This window comes from Excalfactoria chinensis, chromosome 1 (assembly GCF_039878825.1).
Source record: "Excalfactoria chinensis isolate bCotChi1 chromosome 1, bCotChi1.hap2, whole genome shotgun sequence".
NCBI lineage: Eukaryota > Metazoa > Chordata > Aves > Galliformes > Phasianidae > Excalfactoria > Excalfactoria chinensis.
In genome coordinates this window covers 118,427,790-118,436,697 of record NC_092825.1, presented here as the reverse complement: position 1 = coordinate 118,436,697, position 8,908 = coordinate 118,427,790, and the positions used below count along the sequence as shown (strand labels likewise).

At 41.1% G+C, this 8,908-nt stretch overlaps 1 protein-coding gene across 3 annotated transcripts in view; it reads left to right on the top strand.

Annotated features, from left to right (window-relative positions):
- Positions 1-8,908, top strand: part of SHROOM2 (shroom family member 2) — a 120,484-nt gene that overhangs the window by 586 nt on the left and 110,990 nt on the right. The gene's annotated exons all lie outside the window — the stretch shown is intronic.

The window sequence follows — 8,908 nt, the reverse complement described above, 5'->3', positions numbered from 1 at the left end:
GGCTGTCGGGCGGTGGAGAAAGCCGGGCGAGAGAAGCCCGGCTGTGGGCCCCGGCTGCTGAAGGACAGAGCGGGGTCTGGAACCCGCCGTGCTGACACCGGGCTTTCTCTGCCCCTGCCCCCCTGGCACGTGGAAAACAATTAGGGTGACCTTTTGCATCTCCCTCCTTCTCTAAACAAAAGATCTGTGGATAGTGACCAAATCCAAAGGCAGGGGGAGGGGGAGGCTGCTGAATTGATAGACGCTTTCTGGCTTTTTTTTTTTTTTTCTTGGCTTTTTTTCCGAAGTTCTTGTGTACTTACAGCTTTAATCTCAGTGTGTTGGGTGTAAGTTAAAGGAGTAAATAGCGCTTAGGGAAAAAATGATTTTCATCTGGATGCGCTTTGCCTGCAGAATCCCCATCCCCAATAACTGCTGGGTTTTCCTGTTGTGACATCTTTCTTGTCACACAATCAGAAACACATTGAGATGGATCCATATGGGATTAAAAAAAAAAAAAAAAAAGAAAATCCACATGAGAAAAACATTTGGCTCCAGATCTGTAGGAGAGAAATGTATGATCTTGGTCTGCAGGTCCTGTTAGAAGTACATGAAAAGTGTCAGTCCTGTCTTATCCACAGCAGAAACTACTGTTCTTACTTTTCAGCTTGTTTCGTTGTGGAATTTTGAGTTGGTTCCTTTCCTCCTCTCTTGGCATTACTTTACAAGGGACTTTTCAAGTTAGGTCTCTTCAGACTTTTTTTTCTCTAGATCTCTTCCTTGCTGCTGTTTTTCAAGCAGCAACAGCCTGTGTTGGCAAATGTGCGTGCTAAGAGGTGGCTCTGCATCTGTTGGCCACTTACTGGTATCTTGAGCTACTGAATATCGAAACTGCAGGTATCTGGGGAAAGGAGAAAAGAGCCACTTACTGTGTGTCTAGTAGCTATTAAGTGCCAAGTCCAGTGATTCCTCCACTCTGCTAACTAGCACTACATCTAAACGCTGATCAGTGATACTTACTCACAATGTTGCTTAGGTATTAAGCAACAGCCTTTAAATATTTGTGGCATGAGGATGTGGCTGTGGTATGCAGGAAGAAGTGTCTGGGGATGGGAACCTTTTCAACTGGGTCTGTTACTCAAGTAATAATGAAGGGGAACCACAGCCCTCTACCTTCTGAAACCATCGCTACTGACCTCAGGCAAAGGGGACAGCCTGGGTCCTATCCTTGTGCCTGAGGTTTTGGTGTGGATTTTCATCTGCAGTTTTTGGAAGCAAGTGTAGCAAGCTGGGTGTGAAGGTGTTGACTGAAGCTTGTGCCTCCTGTGTACCCGGGAATCCAAAGTCTTGAAGTGCAAAATCTTCCACTTGCTTTTGCCCACCGATGTCGGTGTGTGTTTTGTTTATGCTGTACAGCTTCTAGTGGTGGAAAACCACTGGGAAGAACAATTTGTACCAGGTGATTAAAGCTGTCCCTCAAATTGCATTTTCCTGAGTGGAAGGACAGATCGCTAGGCCAGGAAAGGGAATGCCACTTTATCGCTGCATACTCCTCTCCTGTGGCAAGCTTAATCCTTTATTGAATAGGCTAGTGGCACTACTGGTCTGAATCCTTCAAAACCTCAGAGAAAAGACACGGATTTTGTTTGTTGAACCTTGTCTGGGTGTGAGGTGGATACTGAGCTCATCTCGCCAAAGTCTGGGGCTGTTCTGGGGGAGGGAAGGCGTACAATGCGGAATTCCTCTTTTTAAGGAGAGGAATGTGACAAGGTGCGAATGGAGTTTCAGATAGCAGCTACTTAAAGGGAGATTTGTAAAATTCCGCCCTTCTCCTTTCTCACCGCCATCTCTAAAGCCAGGTCAGCCTTTGAAGAAACTTGCACCTTTATGTAAATGTTGGAGGTGTGTGGTGGAAACGGTTCCTGCTGACTTTGCTCTGTGTGGGACAGCTGCCAGAACCGTCGGAGAAATAGCACCAGAACATGCTGTAGCTGAAAAAGTTAATGAAAAAGCTTCAGCTGTTCATTTTGCAGCGCTTTTTGCATAGCAGACTTTGTCATTTGTTTCCCTGGTTGTGTGGCTATTTTACTAGCTAACAGGAAGCAAAGTTTTTTTTCTGTAACAAGTATCATGGGGGGTTGTAAGGCAAGAAGTGCTGCAAAAGCTGTTTGGGAATTTCTTGTTTTAATTGAGTAGATTTCAAGCTCATAGTGTCCTTTGATCCACCAAACTACCAATAATCGCTGAGAGAAAGGCACGCTAAGCAGGAGAAACTCTATGTTTTCAGTCTCAGCAGGGAGATAAGCATGTGTGCAGCCACTGGAATGTTGAGACAAAAAGCACTGCACACACACAGTGTAGGGAGAGGTCAGCCCGGAGTCATGCTGCTGTGCTGGGTACCAGGCAGCAGGAGCCGGTGTCCCTGGCTCCTGGGAGCTTTGTGACTGAACTGGGGCCTGGAGGATATCCTGAGCCAGGTAGGTAGAATATCGAGTTCACCTGCCAGCCGAGTGCCTTTGCTGTGTTTTATTTCCTTACCTTTGTGGTTGCTCCTGCAGAGGCAAGGAGGAAAAGAGGTACATGATATGGCTTGCTTGGTCTTTAAGCAGAGCTGGTCCCAATGCCTGCCCCACCCACGTGCCGCTGGTACTGCTGATATTTAGCTTAAAAAAAAAAGAAAAGCTTGTAATGTTATTGCCATGTTGTTCACTGCTGTTTTTATAATGTCCCTTACAAATGCTTTACATTTTTTATGATCTCTGCGTCTGTGCGATAGCATTCCAAAAAATTGCCCAAAGGCAGCTTGTTCTTGCCTAATTTGACATCTTGAAAGAAACGACCTGCTTTGTCTAGTCGTGTGTGCTTCCACAGAAGGTGAGATGTCTGCTCGGAGGAGTTTAATTAGAAGTTTCACAGGCTGTAGCTTTCACTTTGTTTTTCCCTCTCTTTAAAGAAACAAACTCTGGATAGGAAGGTCTGACTGGAACTCATGAGAATGCGAAGTCAGAGTGCTCGGCTGTGACTCTTGTGAAAGTCTCCCATACCTGCGTTATCTTGATTACTTTTACTTTAAAATGACTCTTATCTGTGATGCTCAACTTGTAATGTCAATCACGGCATCGATTGTGAGTGATGGACAGAAAGTCTTTTCGCTTCTTGTGCTAGCAGTAGGCTGGAGAGCTCTGCCATTGCTCTGCAGCCAACGTTATCCTTGTTACATTGATGTATATGAAAAAGTAGTAATGTATGCATTTCAAGAAAGAATGGTGTATCATTTGAATAAGTCCCTCTTTTATGTCAGCTTTACAAGGGCCTGCAGCAATACCTCCTCAAGCCATGATCTCATTGCAGTCTAATCTAGGCTGGGCTTGGCTGGTATTTCGGCAAGATTTCCAAGTGAAACCTGGACTGCTGCAAGAAGTTGTGTTGTTGATTTAGCAGATAGAGTTCTTGTCTCCTGAATCAGTGCAGAATTCATGCCCCAGCTGGAGGTGCTATCTTTCCAGAAGCAGCAGTATCAGGCAGACTTGTTTATTTCTCTTAATTTCATTATGCTTTCCTAATGCTTATGGTTAGGTGTGGACAGTAGCTTGTTTAGCCTAATTGTTCAAATTGTTGATGTGAATGTTTCTTTATTAATTGGGTGCAGGACCTCTCCATGTGATTTTGTATCAATTTATTTTTCCAGTAGTGGGTGAAATTATTACCATTTCCATTTAAGTCATTGTATTGTAAGTAGTTCTTTACCCTCTAGCCTCAAGAGCAGGCATTTGCTTTGTACTGCAGTGTTTTTTTGGGGAGAAAAGAAGCTTTTATGGCGTTGCAAACAGACAAAAAGGAACATTTCCCTGAAGTTAGCTATCTGCTCATATATAGTAGCATTTTTTTAACCTTGGCTGGGAAGTTTGGTGTCAGAAAACCAGTATTTAGTGTTAATCTCTGGAAATTACTGACTTCTTCAACAGAAATGCGGTCAGTTGTGTGAATAACTGACCTGTAAGCTATTAGGCTGTGTCATACTGTGGTTGAGAAGTAGAGCTCTAATCTAGTCCTCCATATCCTACAAAGTGTTGGTTCATTTCTTTCTTCGGTTCTAAAAAAAATAGTATGTGAAATTTTCTTCAGTGTCTTTTTTTCCCTCTCTACCCATATTCCTGTGGTGATCAGCAGCAACAAGCAGAATTACTCAGCTGTGCAGGAAATACTTTGAGCATGTATATTGGCTAGCAATTTAAAACGTGCTTCAAATCACATTCAATATTTCTTCTTAAAGCTCTGCTCAGCTTCGTAATTGATGAAAGAGGTCTGTCCTTTGTGAAGGCCTGGGCCTTTTCTTTGTGGTGCTTAGTTTGGTAGTTGAGAAATTTTACGGGAAGGTCATATGTTAGAAGTAGGCTTAGGAGTAAAATAGAGTCATGCAACCTATCTTTTCTCCTTTCCTGATACCTTAAAGGTTTGTGGTTTTTCTTCAGTACTGTAGAAACTGTTTGGGCTTGAGTGGTGTTTACATTTGTCTGATTGCTGGATCCCAGGTCTTGATTATGGGAAGATGCAAGAAGATACTGCTTTTTACTTGTATAAACTGATTGGTGAAGGAACTGCTCTCAGTTTTAGTACTTGGGCTGTTGGGTGAGCTCTGTTAGGGCGATTAACTTACTAGCCGAGTGGTGCCCACCTTGCTCATGTACTGCCAGTGGTCTGGCTTTGGCAGTACACAGCGCATCAAGAGCATCAACACTTTAAATGTCAGTAGAGTTGGAAGCTCCTTTCAGAGCTATGTTGGTTGTTGTTACATGTGATCTACAAACTGTGCAGGGGCTTGAAATGAGAGAGTACGGTAAAACACATGCAAAGCTTCAGGTCAGTTTAGTTACACGCTTAGAAGTCAGGGGTGTGAGATTTAAGAGACGGTTGGTGTGCTTGCGGTGCTGGAACTGCGTCTTTCCTTTGTGTTTTGTGCTGCCTCTCAGGACATAAAGGAATCGGGATGCTATCTCTAAAAGCACCACTAAGAAACTTCCTTACAATAAGGGAACACTTGTAGCGTTTGGATGCACTGGTTTCTTCTGTGTTTCTTTTTTCTCCATTGCTTTTCCCACTGCTGGCTATGTAGACAAAATCAGAATGGCCAGGGTTGAAAAGGACCACAATGATCATGTAGTTTCAACCCCCTGCTGCAGGCAGGGTTGCCACCAGACCAGGCTGCCCAGAGCCACATCCAGCCTGGCCTTGAATGCCTTCAGGGATGGGGCATCCACAACCTCCTTGGGCAACCTGTTCCAGTGTGTCATCACCAGTCTGTGTGAAAAACTTCCTCCTGAAATCTCTCAAATCTGTCATGAAAATCTATCATGATTTTCTAGTTGCAAACAGAAACATTTGTGTCTCTTGAGTCTGTCAGGATTGGTGGGTTTGTGAGAACAGTTAGCACAATAGGAACCTATTGGAATGCTTGTTGGTATAATCTATTTATAGTTTAAACATCTTTTGGTTTTAGTGTCTGTTGCTACTTTTCATTATGGATTTTGATACTGCCATAGGCATTAGCATAAAAATAAAAAGGCCCGTAGTTATTGCTTGTTATTGTTAGAGGATTGCCAGTAATGCCATTTATTACTTAGTTACCCATCATGTTTGTTTATTTTTTTAAGAGGGAAAAACAGTGTGGGCTTGTGTGGTGTTTGTGTGTGCTTTTCTTAATAGACTATATGTATTTTTTTCCAATAGAACTTGATGCGTTTTGTATTCTCTTGCTTAATGAATATTTAAAGTACGGCAGTGTGGAAAGAGCGTGGCAAATGGGAAATGAAACCTACTCATGAATAGATTAGAGAGAACAACTCTGTGGAAGTCACCAAGCCAATATAGCACCGCATAGCTGAACGCCTTTTTTCTTGAGGAAAGCCGTTTGGGTTTGGTTTTCTTTCCAATCTGTAGTCTGCACAGAAAGTACTTGATTTTGTATGGACCTTGTTCCATGGGTCGTTTCATGTTAGGAGTTTGAAATAAGTCATTCAGCAGGTTTTACTTGCTATGTATTTAGTGATATAGTGCTTGAAGAGTTTCCCAGGAGAGGTAAAGTAAAAACTGATGCAGTTGTGTTGAGACATTATCCACTTAGAACTGCTGTCTGTTGCTGGTATTTTGAGCCTGTTTGATGTAATTGCAGCTGAAGATTTTTCTTTTTACGCATCTCTAAAGCAAAATGTCCATGCCTTTCTCCAAAACTTACGATGTGTTTTTAAAACGGATTTTGATTTTTGTTTCATGAAGGAAACAGGGCCCATACCCAAAAATGTTGGAAAATGCTTTGAGAAGATGGCACTTTTTCTGAATGTCCAGTCTGGTTCATCAAGCTATGCAGGAAAAGGGTATGCTAGCAAGGATGAGGACATTTGTGCAGTTAGGAGATGGTTTGTTTCCCCTCACCCCCACCCTTTAAGTTATACAGTATCAGCGTTCGGTCTCTAGGCAATTCAGAGAATTTGTGGTAAGCACGGATCAGGTCGGGAAGATAAGAAAATGGTTTCTGCAGTGTAACAAGTTGTTGGGGGATCTTTTCAGTGACCTTTTGCATGTAGTTTGACTCACAAGAGACTAAACCTACTGCTTGGTACATACTGGAAAGGCAACTAATAACTTCATTAGGAAAATAAATAGGTATGCAATTGTTAGGTTGGATCTTCAAGTCGAAACACATGGAGGAGAATGTGTGATGGTAAAATGGAGCTGAGTATTTCCAAGTTCTTCTGAGCCTTGGTGAAACACCAAAATTGACAGAATGCCTTGAACTTCTTAGAAAGGACATGGTAGCACTGGCACTGAGGGGAAGGGTGATGTGCTCCTGTACACCTTTTACTGAAAGGACCACAATTTTTACTCACCTTTTACTGAAAGGAAGGAGGCCTTCCCCTCTGCCACCACCTCAGCTTTCTGCTTCCTTAAATCTTCATCTCAGTTACTAAATTTATAGTTTTTTGACTGATTTAATTCTTCTACTTACTAAGCCACATCCATCACCTCTGCTAAATGGATTAGAAAGGCTATTATCATGTTTCTTAAATACAGGGTTTCTAAAGAATTGTACGTAGAGAAAAGTGTTTGAAGGACAAAGAGTAGCCCATATTCGAGGGCAGCACAAAAGTATAGAAAATGGTGCCTGCAAGCTGGAAATAGGGAAAATGCAGGGATCTCCTCTGCAGTGCTGAAGAGGTTGTATCCCTTTGCTGAATTAAAATGCCGTTTCATTCCTTCTTGCAGTGACTTTTCTAACTGAATTAGATGGATTGTGGTGAAGGGTCCTCATTGTGAATGTAGGTGGCTTTATTCCTGATACTTTCCTTGCTTCTTTTTCCTAGCTGTTCTGCCAATCTTACAGCTGAGATCAAGACTCTGTTGTACAGATTTGAGTTTGCCACGTCATATAGAGCAACAGCATACTGTTTGGTTTTGTTTAAAGTCGAGCATAGCCTTTTTTAAGAAGTGGAAGTATATCAACTTTAAGTAGGTTTTTATTTTTTTCCACAGAAGGAGATACAAGTGTAAGTGAAACTTGCAATGAAATACTCTGGATTTTGTTTTAGAGTGAGTTCCTCACTCTTAGTCCTTCTATTGTACAGCCTCTGTAATAGACTTGCACAGAATAAATAGCTAAAGTGGAGAGACCCATTAATGGGGAATGAGAGCACAATAAATTTGGTTCTTACTGAAGTGTAGGTACTTAATGTTGTATTCAAAATTGCAGCTTCAGTTCTTTTCCTCTTCAGTAAAACAGATAGATGTTCTCAAATTCCTTTACAAAGCTACACAGTAAACAGAGTATTTTGGATTTTTTTCGTCTCTTGAGACAAAACATCCTTTTCATACGCTTGCTTTGAAAGCTTCCAACAAACTGTGAAACAAAGCAGTATCTCCCAGTTTCTCAAATACGTATAAAACTGTTCAGAATCCTTCTGGAAATAAACATCTGATTTTGTACAGTGGGCACTGTAATGAGTTACTGTTTGGACTAACAGTATTTGGGAGCTGCATATTTTTCAGTAAAAATATAAAGCATTTAGGATAGTATCAGAAACTTGATTTCACAGTAAAGGAAATGAAACACATCCTACACAGTATCGCTGGTATCGTTAGTCATCACTGTGTTAATTTTATTAAACAAATAAGATGCAAAAATGAGTTGTGGGTGTCTGGCTGATATCTGATGTAACCAACACTCCAACTCTTGCTAATTAGTTGGATTCAGGGGAGTGAAATCATTACGGAGTGATGTTTTCTTTCCTCTATAAATACATATTTGGCAGACCTGGAAGAAAAAGAGCACATTAGGTTTTATTACGAGACGTTTGACGTTGCCTTTTTTATGGAGTAGCAAAACATTCCTTTCGCAGTCATTAAATTACATAGAAGAAAGATGTAAACATACTGTGCTGACATAAGGTAGTGTTTTGTTGGGTGTTTATATGTGGAAAGAATGTTATCATCTTAACAGGAAAATCTTTAAGCTTTGTGTGTCTGTTAAATATAATTAATGTTTATAATAGTTATGTTAAGATTTAAGAGAAACATACCCTTTCGATATTAGGTGTCTCATAAACAGTTTGTAGTCTGTTCTGTACATGACAATATTTTGGTACGGGGCTGTTATTTTTAAATAGAAATGGTTATTGTAAAGGTAAAAATAAATTCTCTAAGTTTAGTCCTAACGCCGTGAAGTTATTTTTACTTTTCTCAGTGTTGCGTAGCAGAATTTAAAGCTTATGGGAAGTTTCTTCTCCCCCCCCTTCCAGCTTAAGCTATATGTTCTTAGAATGTGCAAGATTTTTGTTTATATTTCCTATGCTTTTTCTTCTGTTTTGTGAAAGGTAGGAGCCAACAATTTGCTTCCCTAATGACTAAATTTTAACGGTGGTGACTTATTAGTGAAAGA